Below are 22,353 nucleotides of genomic sequence, written 5' to 3' on the forward strand. Positions count from 1 at the left end.
AAACTTAATGTTGAATATGATTTTAGGATTAATTATAAATGTTTTTTTTATAAAAACTTATTTCTATCTGCTTTACTTTTTGAACTACAACATTTTTTGTGTCAAAATCGTCATATTTAGGTAATTTTTGCTTTTATCTATACTAAGTTGGCAAAATTGATCTGTGAATTAAAATCAATTTTTGAATACGAATTCAGGTTCATTATAAATGTTTTTTAATATAAAAACATATTTCTATCTGCTTTACTTTTTGAGCTAGACCATTTTTTGTGTTAAAATCATCAGATTTAGGTATTTTTCCTTTTTAGCCACATTAAGTTGGCAATCTTAATCGGAGATTTAAAACTTAATGTTGAATATGATTTTAGGATTAATTATAAATGTTTTTTAATATAAAAATTTATTTCTATCTGCTTTACTTTTTGAACTACAACATTTTTTATGTCAAAATCGTCATATTTAGGTAATTTTTGCTTTTGTCTATACTAAGTTGGCAAAATTGATCTATTGATTAAAACCAATTTTTGAATATGATTTTTAGGTTCATTATAAATGTTTTTCTATATAAAAACATATTTCTATCTGCTTTACTTTTTGAGCTAGACCATTTTTTTCAATCATCCCGTCGTTAGTACGAGTAGTAAAAAGTTTAGTGCAAACATTTTAACGAGGTTTTCTGAGTGAACACTAGGTCTAAACACCTAAGCATTTATATAAATTGGCAATTACAGAACCTGATCTACTAAAGTGTAGGCTGAAAGCAAATTCACATAATTATAAATAAAAAAAAGATGAAAAGATGTTCCCATTGGTATATCCGAGTTCCTACATCCGCACCGGTACCTAGTTAAATAACAAAGCCGAAAAAGAATTGATATGTAAAGCCTTGTCGTACCTGTACAAATTGGCAATTATCCAGTGATATAAAATAACAATGTGATCACAGAGATATGTTGATGGTTTACCTCGTTAAAAATATTTTGGATGTATAAACTGTTAATAAACACTTTTATCCCTTTGTAGGAAAATTAATTTAAAATAAAAAAAATATTTTTAAATAATACCAAAACCACAGTTCCGCAAGGTATATTAATTAATTTTCATACATAATGTGGACGACGACGACGGAATTTATAATTAATGATGGGAAGGGGGATGTGCCGCGGGCGACGTTCTTAAGAACGACGACGCATTTGCATTCGACGCGCCCGTCTTCGTCGTCATAATTTTATTAAAACCAGCTTTATGTCCGGAGAAGCAAAGTTACAATTCGATTTCTCTCCTTCGAAGACCGTTTCGGCATAAATTTTAATACGCCAAGTTATTCGATATTACGTATTACAACCGAGGCCGCGCGCGAATTTCTCTCCTCTCTTTCGACTCGAAGGCGGAAGATTATTTTGGGAGGCGGCCAAATCAAGCGCGAACGCAAGGGATAGAGGAGCCATTCACCCAAAATCCGGGTCAACCGAACATAATCCGAACCGCGCGGTCGTATTGAATACGGCCGTTGCTATCTTATTTATGCCCCAAATGAGTTTGCTAAATCAAATTAATTCGGAATCAAGGATATACACGCCTCCCCAGCCTCCCAGTTTACCTCCATTGTACCGTTTCTATCGGCGAACAACAACGCCCCTCGAATGTTAATAATACATTGTTCGATGGTGGTTGTTGCGTGGTACCGGTCTGATGACGCTCAAAACCCTATTCGTTTATGTGCGTGTAACATGAGTATGCCTCGTTTTTCGGTTCCAAAGCTTCTAGTTAACTCGTACAACGATTGCGCAATCTACTCGACAATGACACATAGCCATCAATTATTCTGAACAGAATGGAGACATGGTTGACATGTTTCTAGTGGTACTAACACAATGATAGCTTTTATAGACCACACTGTTATATTTTAAAAAATCACTCACTGTTTCGATAAAACTACACATATCAATATTTCAATTTATATCTTGAAATTAAAAAAAAAGTGTGTATGTTACAGTTAAAGCATTCATTCAGTATACATTGTCTAGTCAATGCATACATTAACTAATTTATCTAGTTAATGTGTATATAAAAGTGATGTAGGTGATGTAAGTATACAATTACTAATAACGCCCACTTAAAGCTTAAAGTACGCTTCTAGTATATTACATAACGAAACCCAAACCAACCCAACCCAACCCAAAAAATGGTTACTGCTATACTTACTTACTTATTACTTGCATCACATGGAGTCCCTTCCATTAAAAAAATTATACCGTAAATTTTCTTTGTTATAACTTTTACTAACATCTGTTAGCAAATACATACACTGCCTAGTTTATGTACACATTCACCAGTAAATGTATATGTTACAGTTAAAGTATTCATTCCGTGAATGTGCACATTGTCTAGTCAATGCATACATTAACTAATTTATCTAGTTAATGTGTATATAAAAGTGATGTAGGTGATGTAAGTATACAATTACTAATAACGCCCAGTTAAAGCTTAAAGTACGTTTATTAGTATATTACATAACGAAACCCAAACCAACCCAACCCAACTCAAAAAATGGTTACTACTATACTTACTTACTTACTACTTGCATCACATGAAATCCCTCCCATTAAAAAAATTATACCGTAAATTTTCTTTGTTATAACTTTTACTAACATCTGTTAGCAAATGCATACACTGCCCAGTTTATGTACACATTCACCAGTAAATGTATATGTTACAGTTAAAGTATTTATTCCGTGAATGTACACATTGTCTAGTCAATGCATACATTAACTAATTTATCTGGTTAATGTGTATATAAAATACGAAATGTAAACTTCTACTAGTTGATGTATACAATTACTTATGGCGCCCAGTTAAAGTTTAAAGTACGCTTACTAGTATATTACATAACGAAACCCAAACCAACCCAACCCAACCCAAAAAATAGTTACTACTATACTTACTTACTTATTACTTGCATCACATGGAGTCCCTTGCATTAAAAAAATTATACCGTAAATTTTCTTTGTTATAACTTTTACTAACATCTGCTAGCAAATGCATACACTGCCTAGTTTATGTACACATTCACTAGTAAATGTATATGTTACAGTTAAAGTATTCATTCCGTGAATATACACATTGTCTAGTCAATACATACATTAACTAATTTATCTAGTTAATATGTGTATAAAATACGAAATGTAAACTTTTACTAGTTGATGTATACAATTATTACTTATGACGCCCAGTTAAAGCTTAAAGTACGTTTACTAGTATATTACATAACGAAACCCAAACCAACCCAACCCAACCCAAAAAATGGTTACTTCTATACTTATTAACTTATTACTTGCATCACATGGAGTCCCTTCCATTAAAAAAATTATACCGTAAATTTTCTTTGTTATAACTTTTACTAACATCTGTTAGCAAATGCATACACTACCTAGTTTATGTACACATTCACTAGTAAATGTATATGTTATAGTTAAAGTATTCATTCCGTGAATGTACACATTGTCTAGTCAATGCATACATTAACTAATTTATCTCGTTAATGTGTATATAAAATACGAAATGTAAACTTTTACTAGTTGATGTATACAATTACTAATAACGCCCAGTTAAAGCTTAAAGTACGCTTACTAGTATATTACATAACGAAACCCAAACCAACCCAACCCAACCCAAAAAATGGTTACTACTATACTCACTTACTTATTACTTGCATCACATGGAGTCCCTTCCATTAAAAAAATTATACCGTAAATTTTCTGTTATAACTTTTACTAACATCTGTTAGCAAATGCATACACTGCCTAGGTTATGTACACATTCACCAGTAAATGTATATGTTACAGTTAAAGTATTCATTCCGTGAATGTACACATTGTCTAGTCAATGCATACATTAACTAATTTATCTAGTTAATGTGTATATAAAATACGAAATGTAATATTTTACTAGTTGATGTATACAATTACTAATGACGCCCAGTTAAAGCTTAAAGTACGTGTACTAATATATTACATAACGAAACTTTTACTAACATCTGTTAGCAAATGCATACACTGCCTAGTTTATGTACACATTCACTAGTAAATGTATACACTCTATGACTGATAAATACTTTCACTAGTTAATGTATACATTGACTGGCTAATATGTACATTAATTAAATGCACGCTTCACCTGTGACATATCCGCTCTATGACTGATAAATACTTTCACTAAAACATTACGTTAATGTATACATTGACTGGCTAATGTGTACATTAACTAAAATGCACGCTTTACCTGTGACATATACGCTCTATGACTGATAAATACCTTCACTAAAACATTAGGTTAATGTATACATTGACTGGCTAATGTGTACATTAACGGAAATGCACGCTTTACCTGTGACATATACATAATGTGCTTTTAAACTCTCGAAAATCAATATCACAGTTGTGGAATATGGTCCAAATATTTGAATCGAAAATGTGTAGATAGATCCGGTATAATCCGCTGACACGCCAAAACGCCAGTTTGAATTTGTCATCGACCGCCAATCATTGCCAGCTCCTCAAAATAGTGACCACCCCTGTGCTTTTAGTGCTCTCAGGTCATCGAGCTGGTAGAGGAACACTGCCAATCACATCATTTACTCCATTGTTAGCTGTCCAAATGAATGCTTCAAAAATTCACGGATGAATCCATTTCAATTACAAGTACTTCATGCTGATTAGAGTTACTTAAAATTTTTCTAAAAAAAGATTCATTTAAATCAAAATCCGTCATTAATTAATATAGCTCAAAATCATTACGTGATAGTTATAAATTCTTTAAACTTACTAGAATGTATGTTTCCAAAAGATTTGATATATTTTGACACCCACGGATGTTTTAAGTGGATCAAAACTATTTTGATCAGTATATCCCATATTGTAAACTCTTTGACTTTTCTGGAAAACATCCCTTTCAACACTTTTAACTTGCTTTTTCTTTGTTAAGTATCAAGAAGATGTTTCCAATCGATTTGAAATATTTTGACACACACCAATAAGCTTTTTCTATTTCCTGGTCTTTTAGAAACACTTTCAAAAATCTTCAAAATATTTATTAAGAGAACATCCAGCAGTCGTATCAGAGAATAATTTTAGCAATAACAGTAACTTTAGAAAAGATTTAACAAAAGATAGAAAAAAATGATCTATTTTCTTTTCTATTTATCTGTCTTGTTATGGGAAAACAGGCAACAATTCTTTCTGCCATTCCGCAAGACCACACAATCACAATTTGAGCGTCCCTTTTCCATTCGCCCTCTGCCGGAGCGGTCTAATTTAGATCCGCAATTCGCAGTAATGCCCCAATAAAAACCGAGTGGTTACTCAAATATAAAGGTAAGGTTCACCTTCAAACGTAAAGCTTATAGACCTTTTTTTCTTTCCGCGATCGTTCGTAAATAAAAGCCAGAGCAAGAATCGTCATCGTCCCGAAGGTGTTTCTTATCAATCCGATTAATCGGTACAATGATTACACAACAATCGTTTTTTTAAGTTAACCCAAGGGTGTCCCTGGTGCACGTACGTTACACATGTTACGGGTTATTATTCCCCTTGGGCGGTAAAGTGTTTCGTGACACGCGAGATTGGAATTCAAGGTAAATACGGTCATAAATTGAGTGTATTTTATGAACGGTACGCGAGTCCTTCAAGATAACTGCAAGTTTCATTAAGAACTGCTGTGCCTAAGCATTACTTGAGGCCCATATAACGGAACTTGACGCCTGCACCAAACAAGATAAGTTTTTACGCGGCGGTTTAACTTGGGGCAAAAGCAACAATCTCGTCATGCACCCGCAGGAGCCGAAACGGGCTGCTTGCTAACGGGGCGCGCAACACTCGTGATTTACTTTAAATTACTTTCTTTACATCAAAAGTTTCACAAAATTAATATTAATCCCTTTCTAACGGCGCGCGCGCGGTAATCCCTTTAATTTATATCGAGATTTATGCCCGGAATGTGGGGCGCGCAGCGTGTGTGTAGAGTTGAGAAGGCTTAATCTCACCGCCTCAAAAATACACGTCCCAGCTTTTAGCGCGGAACTTTTCCGCGAAGCTTTTACGGCACAACTTTCGCTGTAAAACCGAAGTGCCGGATCGGAGTTTGTATTAATTTTCCAAGGTAACTCAACTTAACTATGCGGAAATATAGTTTTCGTGCTACTCCAAATAATATTTTCATAAACGACAAATGGCAACTCAAAAAGCTACTAATTAATCAAAATGTATTTCGTAGTAGAGTTTTTTTTTTGGTTGTTGGACGAATAGAAACGGACAACAAATTTCCATTTTTCGATGGTAGTGCATTTGCATATTTTTGTTGGTAGATCATAAAGGCCGACGGCACAAAGCGGCTGTGGAAGCGGCGCCGCCACCAAAAATGAAATTGTTGTTCTTCGGCCGCGAAAACTGTCAATTTTACACTCAATTACGCGGCGTATTTACGGTTCGCCGTTCCGCTCCGACGCGTTTTAATTATATTAACGGTTAATTAAGCCTAACGCGTATAATTGAAACGGACGGGGGCCAGAACTAAGGTCTAAAATTTTGTCTACGAGAGCACGGTTTCTGCTTGGAAGCCGTAAGGATTAATCTAATTAAGTGAATGAGATTATTTCACTTTTTCTTTTACTTTGTATTTCTATCTTCTCGAATTTATATTTCGCAAGATTTTTAAGCCTAATTTACATTGTAATAATTTTGGTCTTATTTTCATTTCAATGTCGTCACCTCAATTTTAATTTTCTCTCATCTTCTTTATATTAGAAGGATGGCACTTACCCAGATCGTAAGCTAAGGTGCTAAGAAAATTTACCGCCGCATTAGAATGAATTATTAAATTTTCCACCACCGTTTTAAAACCTGGATTTTTCTTATCATTTGGGCTTAGCCGTCTTAAGAAACTTACGGCTAAACCCAAATTTTTCTAGTTCTAGGTCTAATGTTGGTTCTAGTGATAGTGCAAGTGTAAAACTAGAACTAACACAAGACCTAGAACTAGAATCATTCGGATTTAGCCGTCTTTAGAGACTTGCGGCTAAACCCAAATGATTTTAGTTCTAGGTATAGTGTTAGTTCTACATAGTGTAAAACTAGAACTAACAGTACTCTAGAAACAACTAGAAACATTTGGGTTTTGCTGTGCCTTTCTAGTTCTAGTTTTAATTGTTACTCGCTTTATCTCTCTAAGTCGAATTTCAATAACTCGAATTTCTCTGTAACTCGAACTGAACTATTATGGAATTTCTTCAACTTTTACTTCTATAAGTCGAATTTACCAAAGAATAAAATATTCGAATCCGTTCTGTAAGTAATTTTAACTACAGAATCAAACCACATAGACTCAGGCTCAGAAACTACAGATTCTTAAACCAAAACAAACCTAATGCTCTTATTGTTTCAAAATGAGATGGGGGTGATGATAACCTTAAAAATGAAATACTTATCGCTATGCCTACATTTGATGAAGCTTATTACTCTCTTAAAAAGCTTGAAACCTTTGTATTATCAAGAGAGAATATTTCAGATAATATTCATAATTCTTCACATTTAATAAAAGATTTTTTCGACAAAGAGCGGTTGTCCACTTTAACCCAAAAGAAAATTACGGATTACTTTAAAAAACTTGATTAATTTTCTACTTACAATAGTATTAAGTGTTCTGTTTTAAATATACGTATTAGAAAAGTACAGGTGGTTCAAATTCTATGTCCGAATAAGCTATTTTGGAAACTATAAGAGTTAGAAAAAAAGTAGCTTACATGTCATGATCTCATGTCTACATGTCAAAGAAATTAACTTTACAGTTTCCTGTAAATTACGGCACTATAACTAAAAATTATTCTACTAAAAATTTATATAAAATTAACTTTATTTTCTAATATGTAACATTCTAACATGTTAAACTTTTCGTAATCCATATTAAAAAACAGGAATTTTAATTTGACACTTCAGCAAATTTTTGAATGAACAAATAAAAATATATGAGCGCCATCTATCAATAATTTATTTAGTCATTTAATAATAATATTAAATATTAATAAAAAATGTGAAATAATGTAATCTATTCCAACTTTTGTGTAAAACAAATATAAATTAAATAGTTCACCAAATGTATTTCTTTCAAATATCAGAAATATATTTTTTTAATTTTTAGTTATAATTTACAGGAAACTGTAAATTTAATTTCTTTGGCGACACAAAAAAAAGTTTATTTTTAGCTTTATTCTAAAACAACAAGAAATATACCTGCCGAACGCTATATTTTTGTAATCAGAAAAAAATAACGAATTTAATAAGCGAATAATCAGTGGTTGTTTCCATTTAAAAAAACGAAAATTGTTTTAATATCTCAAAATCTAAAACCGAAAAAATATTTTTGACTACGCCATCAAATTCTCTGTAAAAAAGTGTCCATATAATGTCTTAGTTATAATACTCCACCTATAATAATAACCATGATAATTGCATTTGCTGGTTTTACGATATTTTGAATTTTGGCCTCTAGGGGAAAAACAAAAGACGATATCGCCTTGAGGTTTTCGATATTGGTATTTATTTAAAAAAAAGAGATCGAGACATGTAAGCTACTTTTTTTCTAACTATTATAGTTTCCGAGATAGCCTATTCGGACATCGAATTTGAACCAACCTGTACATTTCTAATTATTTCTTTAGAGCTGAAATTCTACTAATTTTTCTCTAACTCGAATTCTCCATAACTCGAAGTTTTCTTCCGCTACCTTAGTGATTTGAATTAGGGGAATTTCAATGTAGTTGAAAAGTTAAATACACTGTAATAGTATAACCAAGTCGTTCATTAATTTATAAAGTTTTGCATAATCGTATTAGTCGTGGGTGAGGTTACGAATAATAATTATAGGAATTTGTTTTTGTATTAATAAAATGTTGTAAATTCATTATATATTGTACAATACGAAGTAATTTTGTAGAATTTTGACAGTTACATAACCTCAAATTTCATTTTTCATTAATTTCTTATTGTAATTCATGTTTGTCCGGTTAAAACTATTGAAACCGATAATCTTAGGATGTTAAGAACGAAAACCATCCATCATATGGCAGTTTTGATGAAGAATTGGACGAAAATCCGTAGATTGAATATTTAAATATATTTTTAAAGCTGGACGTTGAAATCTAAAAGAAAATCTGCACAAACAAAGTTAAAGCAACAAAACTACAACATTTCATACATAAATATTGTTAAAATAGAGATTTCAATAATTTTTGATAAAATTTAATTGGTGACATTTGACATTTCAAAGTTGACAATACCGGAGAAATTTAAATTGCGAATTTCAAGTTGAAGAATTGAACCAATCAGAAAACGTTATTTAAAGCGTTTTAACATTAAACAAACGAAACTGGTGGATTTTAGTGTGATTTCGAACGTGACGAGGAGCGCACGCTATTTTGTCCGCAATCGTTTAAACCAAAACAAAAGTTAGGTTACTTGTCATTCTTGTCAATCACCATTGTGACATAACCTCAAAAATAGAAAACATCATTTTAATAAGTTAAATAACAAGAAAAGAAGATTATTCGAAATCAAATTAATCACCTTTAATAATAAAAAAGAAAATTAAGTGATTCCTGATCCAATTAATCCAGTATACCATTCGGAAGAATTATTCCAATCTAATCAAGAAACATTGTGTCCGATTCCTTTGAAGAGTCCTTAACCGAGAACTTCAGTAAACTACAAGATAAGCTAAGTTATAATTTTCAATCTCATTATTATTCGTTCACTTACCTTAAATTAATTTGAGATATTAATTTGTTTGGTTATGTTATTACAATTTCATTACGTTTAATTCAATTTTTTAAATTTGATTAATTAATTTACTTCGTATTAACTATAAGTTAAAAGATAATATTATTAATTATTTCACTGAGAGTTTTGTTAAAGTTTGCTTATTTATTTTTGTACTCGTTCACTCAAGCGTTGAACCCACAAATAATCCTGAGTCATTTGAACATTTGACAACGTTGTAGAACAGTGTTGAAAGTTAAATTGAATTTAAAAATTTTTTTTTGTTAATTCTTTCTTATTTGTTTGTGTTTTCATTAATTAGAATTATTTAAAATAAAGATACTTTACGCCACCACAATACGTATTAGAACAGTACCTACGTATATTAGATAAGTTTATTTTTGATAGAAATTAATTCGTCTTGTTAATTAAAAGAGAGGGTGGTAAATCGTATGGTGTACATAATTTTCTTCGCATTAGGTTCGTCTTGTGCCTTGACGTACTGCTGCGTTCATTTTCCAGTTGTAATTTGACCGTCCGCTCGTTCTCCATTCTTGGAAATGAATCGCTGTAGGGGTTTTTCTTGTACTCGCAAATGCCGCGACGGCAAAAACCTCTCTACCAAGTCTGCAACAGTTTTAATGAATTCTCAAGCGCTCGCGCGGAAAAACCGGAACTAAAAGCCGGCATATTTAAGCCCCTTTTAATTAAACTAATAATTCAGATCGTCGTAATTTCTAAAATTTTTGTTCCAAAAGTAGAAAATACCAGCTCAGTCATTTTATTTTCACAAAAAAATGATATGTCTACAATCTAATAATAAACCTGTGTTATACGGTTTACAAAATTTACAAAGTTATAAATTCTTGTTTTAGACCCGACAAAGTGTTTTTCCCGTAAATTCAAATCCAATTTAACTAGTACAAACGTGAAATTACTTTTACTACCGTAACTCTCATTCCAAACCACGCATAAATGTACTAATTTCATATTAGATTTGTAGATGGTTATTGAATTACTTCAAATGATTGCAAACTTATAGCCATTTCAAATTCATCAAAGTTAGTTTAAATTGACCGTTGAAAGCTTCCTTACTAATTTAACACTTATTACATACTCTTCAAAATTCGTTCATAATTATGTAAAATGATTCAAATGTTTGCAAAACTCTTCAAATTATTATGCAAAAATCGTTAAAAAACATTCCAAATTGATTGGTAATCTTTGAAAATTTGTCTAAATGATTGATAGTAATTGCAGGTTATTCGAAATGATTAATAGCATCATTTAAAGTTATTCAAAACAAATTTACAACGTTTCGAAATTGTACAAAATCATTGAAAGCAAATTGGTATTCAGTTTGATTCAGTTTGATCAAATTGAGATTCATTGAAGTTTGTCTAAATGATTCAATGCTGCTTAATATCAATTTCAGGTTGTTCCAAATGTTTAAATACTTCATTAAAAATTGTTTCATACAAACTTTCAGCGTTAAAGAGCTTTTCAAATTTGTCTAAATGATTGATAACTTCTTTATTTTAGGTTGATCAAAATGATGGAGAATTTTCCAAACTTGACGATTTCGTGTTGATGTATCAAATCCAGTGCCTTGCCCTGCAAGCCACCTCGGCGGTTTCGGGGTAAATGTTGATGCAGGGTGACCTCAGAGGACACCTCAAAATCCTCAAGGACCCATGTCTAAATCACCTGATTGAAATTAAAACTTACCTAATAATACACCGAAAGAATACAATTTCAATTAGCCGTATAAGGTCAACTGTCTCAATCAGTGGACCTACTAGCCACATTAAACTGCCCCTCAGCTCGGACAGAACGATTTTCCAAGCAGAAGTTCTTGCTAAAAACTTCTGCACCGCTTTGAACCTACAGAAGGGACAGAAAGGTGCATCCATAAACGTTTTCACAGACAGTCAGCCCGCCTTAAAGGCAATTCAGGTCTACACGTGTGACTCCGCATTGAGCAGAGAGTGTACCAGCAACCTGAGAGAACTCGCTAGGGGTAATGATGTTACTCTCTGGTGGGTTTCAGGTCACAGCAACATTAAGGGCAATGAGAAGGCGGACAAGCTGGCCAGAGAGGCAGCGAACACGCCCTTCATTGGACCCCAACCTGGTTGTGGACTACAAAAAAGCCACCTAAAACGAATAATCAACAGTTGGGAAGTCTCAAAGGTAGCCTTACGCTGGAAAGAACTTCCAGGTCACAGACAAGCGAAGAGTATGACAATTCAAGAGTTTTATGCCTCAGCAAAGGGGATATAAGGACGCTCTCAGGTTACCTGACCGGCCATGCGCCCCTAAAATACCACCTCTTCCACATTGGACAAGCTGAGGATCAAACTTGTCGACTTTGCAACGACGAGTCAGAAACAACTGAACATATACTGTGCAATTGCATCGCCAGAGGCCCACTAAGACACAAAATTTTCGGTACCTTAGCACCTACCGACATAATGGTTCAAGACCTTAGGGCAATACTAAGGTTCATCAAGGACCTACATCTGCCCTAAGCTTTTGGAGGGCTAAAGTTACTCAAGAGCTCCCTCAAAACAGATTTGCACCGTTGCAAAATTGTTCTAAATCTTTGAAAATTTGTCTAAACAATTAATATCTGCTTAATATCAATTTCAGGTTGCTCGAAATGATTGAAACATCATCTAAAATTATTTAAAACAGATTTTTAGCGTTGTAGAATTGTTCAAAATCGAGAGAAATAGGTTTGTAATCTTTGCAAATTTGTCTAAATGATTGAAAATTGGTTTATAGTAATATCAGATTGACAAAATGATTGAAAACTTCATTTAAGATTGTTCAAAACAGAATTATAGCGTTACAAAATAGTTCAAAATGATTAATAACTATTTAAAAAGTTTTGAGAAATATTAAGGTTGGTTAAGGTGTCCCAAAAAAAGTACATCATAACTCATCAACCCAATTATTTTATTTTCATAAAAAATATCTAGAATTCACTAATAATCCTACATTATACATTTTGCATATTTAACAAAGTTATGCAGGTTGCGTTATGTATATGTGTCGGTGAAACCCCCAGATTCAAATTAATATTTATAAGCAATATCCTGTTGTAGATTAATTTGTAATTTTCACCGGAAATCGCTACTTTTTAATTTATTAGCGAGGTAAAAATTTCGTTACACATTTCATTTTCGAACTTATTTCGATCGAGACGACAAAGTAGGCCGTATGCCAGCACCAACCACAGCGACATCTAAAAAAGATTAAGAGCCGGTTAGCACGACATAGCCCACAGAGTTGGACAGGGATGAATTTTAATGACCCACTTGAAATTTATTGAGCCCACAATTTTAGTACTACACATATAGGATGTATTTTTTTTTTATTTTTAAGGGATAAAACGAGTGACGACAATAACAAATCTGTAAACTGTGTTAATCCACTTTCGCACATAACGAGATTATTACTAATTTCATTGCATAGTGCTAAAGCCGTTAAACTCTCGACTAGTTATTATACAGTAACGTCCCCGGACGATTCAGTTATAATGTAACTAATTCGGTGAAGAGCCCAGGTCGTTCTTAATGATATACTGGAATAAGTTGAGTCGTTATATAACATTTATTACCTACATATTCCTTATCTTTCTCTTATGAGATGAATTATTGCCTACGTTGTTAAGTCACTTTTTATTTCAAATTAAACAAAGCTCAATTTTATTATTTCAAAGACTGAGTAGATTATAATTTGTTGAATTGTAAATGACGTTGGAATATATAACCGGGGTGGTTTTCGAAAACCCAAAATTTCGCCACGCAAATGCAACCGGATTCTGCAAATGCTCATACATTATCATCTCATAGACAACAATAACTGTAATTATACGACAAACCGCTACATCAATTAAAGGATACTCGGTACGGGCCGGCGAATTCGTAATTTAGCGTATACCTCCGACGTTTATTCCACGTTTATGGTCATCCAACGTTTGTGGCTTCCAAAACATTTTAGATTTCTATATTTATATATACGTATTACTTACTGTTATGTTAAAAACATCATCAAATTTGATTCGTTTAATTTAATTTCTCTTCATTTAAAAAACATCCATACATTTATTATTGTTGATGTGTGATATTTACCAAAATGTAATATTTCATTTATTTTAATCGGATATTTACGTACGGAAATATTAATGAGTCGTTTACAAAATTTACGGTTTTAATTAATTTTCGATATCTCAATAATACCTGAATATTCGGAATATTGTATAAAACTTTTGGATTAATTAATAGTTATTTATATTACAAGTGGGCTAGAAGCATAATTACTGTACGAGCGTGGAGAATTGCACGAGAATTGTAATCACACGAGTACTGTAATTATGCTCTAGCCCACGTGTGATATACAACATTTTATCTACGACTGCTAAAAAATTACTTAATAATCAATTTCTTTAAAAAGGTCTATTTTGACATTTATGAAAATATTTTGAAATGATTGTTAACAATTTTGAATTAATGTCAGTTTCAATAACATGTTTACTCACCTGGAATAAGTGTTTCAAAATGTCAAAACATAACAATTAATGTTTATAACAAATAGTATTGTTTCTCTTTAAATAAGTAGAACTTTTTCTTTTGTATTGTTGCTCGTTTCAATAAATTAAGTCTGTTCTGATTAGGCTAAAAATGCGTTACGTAATGAAACCAGTGCGGTAATGAACTTCATTACGTAACTCAAATCACCTCAAATGAGTGCGGTAATGACTTATCTAAGCAGTCGTAGATTTAAAATTATTAAATGATTAACCGTAAGTATCCAGATTTTTCGTAGTACCTTTTTCGATCGATTGTCTTCCGAAATTGACACAAATCAGGGGATTGCGGAAATCCCTTCAAACCTTCCACCATCACGTACGCCCTACGAACCGAATTACCAAAAATCCCACATCTGCAGTGACACGACCCGGATTTTTTTCAATTTAATTCGATACGTGACTGCGATCGAATGAGCCGACGAAGCCAACCTCTGAAGTCCTTTCAATATAATCCTTAATAACCAAAGATTTGCATTCCTCTGAAAAATATTTTTTTTTTTACTTAGAAAAGGAATCATAATTTGATTGTAATAATCAAAATTTTTATAATTTACCTATAGAACCTAAGGAAAAGAAATATGTCAATTACTTATCGTAGCAAAAAGCAAGGGTATCAAAAAACAAGACTAGATACTGCTAGCAGAAGACTACATATTACTTCCAACGGAAGAGATACTGTTTTCAAAAGATTAGGTACTGCTTGCTTAATACTAGATCTTGTTTACAGAAGACTAGATATTGCTTAAAAGAACTAATAATACTCTTTGCAAAAACTTGAATACTCTTAGAGGAATAAATACTGCTTGCAGAAGACTAAATCTACTTGCAACGTGTTAGATTCTGCGTATAAAAGACTATACAATGCTTGCAAAACACTACTAACTGCTTACACAGCACTAGATCCTGCTTGCAAATACACTGTTGGAAATAATTCACGAGCACACCCTATATAATCTGAACGCGTGAAGATAAATCCATAATATTTGCGGAGCACAAAGCTTTACTGTAGACGAGTTTATTCAGCGAGTTTCGAATTGTTCCGTCGCGGCATTGTTGACTGAGCCGCCCTTCCAAGTGGAACATTCCGTCGCTATGGAGACCGAAGTGGATGGAAAACACCGGTCGTTTTTAGTGAGGTGTGAGGGACCACATTGTTATCGTACTCTGTGCGCAATGGATGGGCGATCGCGTTACTTAAGCGAGTTTGGGCGAGGAATGTTTGTGGGTATGTACATTGAGGGTGTATCGTTCCGTGAAATTACGCGTCGTCTCGAGCGGTCGTTATCGGCAGTGCAACGGGCATGGCGAGAATGGTCTGAGGTAGGACATAGGTACCTACAGCCGCGGCCGGGATGGCCCTGCGCGACCCCAGCACACGAGGATCGCACTCTTGTGCTCAGCGCTTTAGCGTCGTGTGCGTTCTCCTCAAGGCAACTTGGAGCTGTTTGGCCACCGGCAGGGGAAGGCTCACTCACTACGCGAACTGTATGGCGGCGTTTGGTAGATAGTGGACTGCGTGCGCGTCGTGCGATATAGCGGATTCCAGTAACACCCAAGCACCGCAGCATACGTCACGAGTGGGTCAACGCTAGGCATTAGTGGGTTGCCGAGTAGAGGGACATTTTGTTTTCCGACGAATCAAGATTCGAATTGAGCACCGGTGATGCGCGAATTTTAGTTCGTCGGAGACGTGGTGATCGTCTACTCGAGCAGTGCGTGCAAGAATGCCCTATCCACCGACAACCGAGCATTATGGTATGGGGTGCTATTACACATGGTGGACGTACATGTCTGCTGCGTGTATGGCAGACCATGACGGGTCAACGATACGTATATAAGGTGCTACGGTCCGTTGTGCTTCCCTACGTTCGGCGGCGTCCAGGTCTCCTATACATGCACGACAACGTCCGAACGCACATCGGGCGTATTGTACAGACCTTTGTGGAAGAGCATCGTATACGAATGCTTCCTAGGTCAGCTCGTTTTCCGGATCTGAGTCCAATCGAACATGTTTGGGAAATGACTGGTCGGAGACTTCAACGTTATCCGGCTTCCCCGGCTAACGTTTTGGTGCTATGGAGGCGAGTTGAGGTGGCATAGTTGGCCATCCCTCTCGCTACAATACAGCGACTTATAGACTCCATGCCACGTCGTGTAGCGATGGTACGCGAAGCTCACGGGGGATACTCTCGCTATTGATGTTTCATCTCCCAGCAGAGTTGTGCCGCTCTCCATGTGAGAGTAAGTTACACTACTTTAGTACTACTTCCATACCAAATTTTATTCCGCTAGACACACGCGTTCAGATTATACAGGTGTGCTCGTAAATTATTTCCAACAGTGTATGTCAATTACATATCGTAGCAAAAAGCAAGGGTATGAAAAAACAAGACTAGATACTGCTAGCAGAAGACTACATATTACTTCCAACGGAAAAGATACTGTTTTCAAAAGATTAGGTACTGCTTGCTTAATATACTAGATCTTGTTTAAAGAAGACTAGATATTGCTTAAAAGAACTAATAATACTCTTTGCAGAAACTTGAATACTCTTCATAGAGGAATAAATACTGCTTGCAGAAGACTATATCTACTTGCAACGTGTTAGATTCTGCGTATAAAAGACTATGCAATGCTTGCAAAATGCTACTAACTGCTTACACAACACTAGATCATGCTTGCAAATACATCAGATACTGTTTCCAAAGGATTAGAAACTGATTTCAAAAACGTGTGGTTAAAAATGGATGATTGGGTGAAAACTCTTAATTTAGTACGTTTTTTTGAATTTTTGCAAACACTCCAACACTTTGAGGAAAGATTCTCAAAAATGGCTAACAATTTAACTCATCGTGTTCGACCATACCTTTACAAAATTTGTTGATGTTGCTGAAATAGTATAACTTTTAATTTAATTGATGTTTAATGATGAGTAATACAAGAATTATCGGGCAGAGAAAATTTGGAGAAAGTAATTATAATTTTAATTACTGTAATATAGTGAATACGTTGCGATATATCCGTAATAATTACTAATTTAAACTATTTATATTCCGAATTTTGGACAGGAGGTAATCATTAGGTTAATGACTAGAACCCCCGAAGGTATTGCAAAGTTCATCTTCTCAGCCGAAATTTGAAGTAATTAATCCGCTTACGTTGATCGACCACAACGTTACGTTGATTGCAGACGCTGAAATAAGCTGGAATAATCGAACCGCACAGTAACTCAGCGTGTACTTAGGAAATAAGACACCCGCTAATATATCGGCTCATAACACTAATTAACCTCCGTTGGTACTACTGCACATGCACTAGATCATCACCATAGCTGTTTATATCAATTACGCCAGCCCATTTCCTCTAAATATAGAAGCTTTGCTATGTATGAGGGAATGTAAATATTCCGAGTAGAGAATATAAACATTATGTTGGGTCGAAATTCAGCAGAGGTAGTTAATCTACATAAAGTGTATGAAGATAACCTTTAAGTAGGGGTTTGTTATTAACCCAACACCGTTAATTAAATTTACAACACGTTCTATAATCGATATAATTACGTTTAAAAAGAAAGTTATAACGATTTGAGGTTGAATTCAACCCAGCAATTAAGCTTTAAGGGCAAGCTCGATCACGTAAGTTCTCGGGAATATCGTGATGCGTCGAAGTTCTGTCAGTTTAATTTAAAATTTTTCACGGGGGTCGTCTTTATAATTCCGACGTTGCCTGTAATTGGCGGGCGTTTTTATGGAAAATTGTTGGTTGGGAAAAGTTCGGTGCGGCGCCTTCGGTCCAACTTTAATTGAAAGTTATTTTTTACGCCCTAAGGCCGCTGCCCTACCAAGTTTTATTGACTACGACATCAACCCCCGGTTCTGATCTTTAACCCCCAACGTAACCACCCCCGTTTATATTCGTCGAATTAACCATTAATTAATTTAAAATGTAATTAAAATTTTAACTTTCCAAAAAGGAACAAAAATCCTTTCATCAAACTTGATTTCAACGGTATCAAATTAAATCTATAAATAGGAAAAACATTGTGTATAAAGGTGGAAATGGAGATGTCTGAAATCTCCTTACAATCGGATTCCGCGCGTCCAATTCAGTTTAAATCGAGTTTAATGTGAAAGCAAATGTAAAAGAAAAATGTGCGCGAGTTTCCGGAAGTGAGTTAACAACTTCCTGGGCGGGAGAGCCGCCTCCTAAGTGGCCCATTCGAAGGAATCGTGTGCAGGTGCGATTGTCCGGAATAAAGTTCGCTTTAATTTTCCGCCAAACATTTCGAACGTCGCGGCTGCACTTCGACCGTGTGTATTTCCTCCTCCTCCTGATGCTGCTCTTACGAACTTCCGATCTTTCTGCAGAGACCTTTTTATCTTCCTTTATCGAAAGCGCATTCAAAAACCAAGTTTAAAAGGTGTTTGAGAAAAACTTTAAAGAGATAATCAAAGATTCCTAGTGCTTGTAAATAATGAAAATAGTTTTAGATTTTCTCGCGGTTAGCAATATTTCAGTGAAACAGCCGTCATTTACAACGTGAATGATACTTTTTGTTGGTGGTTGAGACGTTGCGGTTGTTTTCTTCTTTCATTACGACCGATTCATCACACTTGACTACACGCGAACCAAGCTACAAAAGAGGGTTCCTCTTCGAGGGAAAGATAAAGTTCAATACCGACGCTAAATTCGTGAAAAATAGCCCATGGTACATGACAGTTTTATGTTTAACCCCAACATAGTCGTATTCTGACATCTGTTTAGCCGAAGAACTTAAGCAATAAATATTTTATCGAAACGATCTAATTCCTCCCTGAACGAAAGTTGGAGGATGTCTTTTGGGATGCACGCTCAGGAAATAAAAGTTTTTACTAGGACATTATTCATTATCGATAAGATGCTATTGAAGTTTCTATTCTATGTTTTCTATAACGGTTGGTATTTCTCTGTGAATGTATCGTATATCGATAAATGGCATAATTTATTCAGAGGTAGTCGATGTTCCAATATCGGGGCCCTTGAATACCGTGCCTGCTTGCAGTATCAATTAGGTCGAGCAACGATCTTAAATATTTCACGAGCGTACGATTTCGCAACGCTCCGTTGTCCCGCGCGTTCCATGAATATTTTAGCATCACTTCGATTTAGGGAAATACGTTAATAATTCTACGCATCCTTTTCGTAAAATTTTCCCCGAGTTATTTGTCGTCGTCGTATTTTCAAGGGGACGTGTTTCGCCGACTCTTTATCGAATCGTTTTCCTGAAAATCCCGCTACTCTGTATACAGGCGACCATGAATCAGAGTTACTGTGACAGATTGCCGTATAAATAACTATAAAAGTAAACATTTATAGGCGGTAGAAAATTGTAAATATATCGGGGGGAATGACTCGGGGGGGTAATGTCGGAAGTTGGCCTCTATATTCGAAGGGTTTTCCACTCTCCAGGGTTTCTAGATTCTATTTAACTATTCCTACCCCCGAAGGTAATTGGCTATGAGGCAATTTATTAATTTGGTAAATGTCTCGCTTTGACGTTTAGGGTTCTGAGGGTTCTTTCGCCGTCCCACTTTGAGGCTCAAGGGCCTCCCTGCTAACTTTAACACTTCCGGAGTTCTGCCTTTCATCACGACGACAGCTAATTGGCACCTCGTCAAAATCTTACCCCCATGTTTAATTATGATTTATGTCCCATTCAAAGTTTAATCAAAAAAATTTTTTTGTATAAAACGTTTCCAAATAGGTAACTAAATAGAACATTTTCGATAATTGCGTTTCCCTTTAACGTTAATTGCGTGGATACAGTGCGACGTAAATTTGGATTATACTTGTAAAGTACGAATAACTCAATAAAAAACGCGGCAACTTTTCCGAGGCCACTTTAAATGTCACCGCTAGTAAATTACGGAACAATTACTTCGAAAATACATTTCGCCACTGAGTGTATTTAAATTAAGCGGCCGGCGGGCGTCGCAACGTCAAAGAAATACGAGAAAACAGAGACGACCGCGTCTTTTACTCCATTCAATTCCTTTTCACAACAGCAGCTCCCTTTTTGCCTCGGAAGTCTTAAAAAAGTTTAAGTAAACTAAAAAGATATTGAAGTACTGCAGGCAATTTTTATGATTTGTATTTTCGTTACTTCTAATATTACTTCTCTATCAACTTATTAACATTAATCAATAATTAAAAGATTTAGTCAATATACAGTGAATTTTACTTAAAATGCAATATACAAAAATATATTTCCATAGAAACCAATGTCCACAGACTACTACCAGACGGCCAACTCCATTGTGAAAGCGAGATCCAATATATACCGGTCTCTCTCACTCATCATGTAACACTTATGTAGATGGCAGTGAGAAGCAAAAATGCAATTGGCGCCAAATTCAAATCTTTTATTTAATTTAAAATTTGAATACAGAAATATTTTTGATCTAATGTGCTTTTTGGGGATCTATTAAGCTATATTTAGCTTGCGTAAGCCAAAATAATTACAGCTTAATAGACCAATAAAAAGCACCTCAAATCAAAAAGTTATAATTTTATAATTTCAATGCAAAATAAAGAGAAATCCATTGGCGATTTAAAATTTTATATTTAAATGACAATATAATTACACTAAAAACCGCTGTCCCCGTCTTCTCCGGGATGACCCTCACAGGTTGGGTTGGGTTGGCCGTTTTTGTCTGTGGTTTTCAATTGATAAAGTACATATAACAAATAAATGTTGGTTATCAACCACAAACTGCTTCTTACCCTAAGTGACACGGTGTTATCAAAAATTTGAATACTTAATTTGAATACTATTGAAATTAAAAATTAATGTAATTAAAATACTAACCTGTCCTTATTCTTGGGAAAACAAAATAATTTTCCAACTTCATCTTCGCTACATCCACACACAATGCAAAACATTTTTATAATAATTATTCTCGAAAATTATTCGTAAAAAATACAACGCAAAAATAGATAATAAGCACAAATAAGACAATAAACGCAAAAGGATTGTGTGACATGTGACATACATAAAATGTCAAAACCGCTTAAACAAAGTCAACAGTTTTCTGTAATATTACTAATGACATGTACGCCATCTACTAAGGATTTCTATCAAGATGACAAAGAGAAAATATCGGTATTATGATGTGATAATAAGAGATAGAGAATGGCCTATCATTTTCCCGGTGAGCTAACTCTCTGCCTTACTCTGTGCCAATGTCTGAATGTTTCTGGTTGTAGGAATGTAGAATGTTAGTTCTTGTCACAGTTGTAGGTAGCAGTAGTTAATATAAGATATCACTATGTTCCACATTTTAATTGAACTAAAACTAGAACTAACACTAGACCTAGAACTAGCAACATTCAAGTTTAGGAGTGCGTCTCTCAAGAGGGCTAAACCTGAATGATTCTAATTCTTGGTCTTGTGTTAGTTCTAATGACAGTGCTAGTGTAAAACTAGAACTAACACTAGACCTAGAACTAGAAACATTCGGGTTTAGCCGCACGTCTCTCAAGACGGCTATACCTGAATGATTCTAGTTCTTGGTCTTGTGTTAATTCTAGTGATAGTGCTAGTATAAAACTAGAACTAGCACAAGACCTAGAACTAGAAACATTCGGATTTAGCCGCACGTCTCTCAAGACGGCTAAACCCGAATGATTCTAGTTCTAGGTCTTGTGCTAGTTCTAGTTTTAGTTCTATGAAAAAAAAATATACAATAATCTAACGCTGAATAACATCTAAAACAAGAACTAATACTAAAATTAGAACAAACACTGGACCTAGAACTAGAAACATTCAGGTTTAGCCGTGCGTCTCTCAAGACGGCTAAACCTGAATGCTTCTAGTTCTTGGTCTTGTGTTAGTTCTAATGATAGTGCTAGTGTAAAACTAGAACTAACACTAAACCGAAAACTAGAAACATTCGGATTTAGCGCACGTCT

At 34.6% G+C, this 22,353-nt stretch overlaps 3 long non-coding RNA genes across 4 annotated transcripts; all 3 read right to left on the reverse strand.

The window, feature by feature from the left end:
- Positions 1-415: 415 nt before the first annotated feature.
- On the reverse strand, positions 416-7,782 carry LOC139430734 (uncharacterized). Of its 2 annotated transcripts, XR_011641115.1 has the most exons (4): positions 7,680-7,782; positions 7,512-7,620; positions 4,825-7,460; positions 416-4,735 (listed from the first exon to the last, which is right to left on the reverse strand). It is a non-coding gene; the product is annotated as an uncharacterized lncRNA (long non-coding RNA). The 2 variants fall into 2 exon arrangements; XR_011641114.1 differs by having other exon boundaries at positions 4,825-7,620.
- A 1,219-nt stretch (positions 7,783-9,001) lies between these two features.
- Positions 9,002-10,030, reverse strand: LOC139430602 (uncharacterized). The gene is made up of 3 exons (XR_011640999.1): positions 9,807-10,030; positions 9,615-9,752; positions 9,002-9,202 (listed from the first exon to the last, which is right to left on the reverse strand). It is a non-coding gene; the product is annotated as an uncharacterized lncRNA (long non-coding RNA).
- A 10,759-nt stretch (positions 10,031-20,789) lies between these two features.
- Positions 20,790-21,850, reverse strand: LOC139430601 (uncharacterized). Its single transcript, XR_011640998.1, has 2 exons — positions 21,251-21,850; positions 20,790-21,095 (listed from the first exon to the last, which is right to left on the reverse strand). It is a non-coding gene; the product is annotated as an uncharacterized lncRNA (long non-coding RNA).
- Between the last annotated feature and the right edge of the window lie 503 nt (positions 21,851-22,353).

Source organism: Onthophagus taurus, chromosome 7 (assembly GCF_036711975.1).
Source record: "Onthophagus taurus isolate NC chromosome 7, IU_Otau_3.0, whole genome shotgun sequence".
Taxonomy (NCBI): Eukaryota; Metazoa; Arthropoda; class Insecta; order Coleoptera; family Scarabaeidae; genus Onthophagus; species Onthophagus taurus.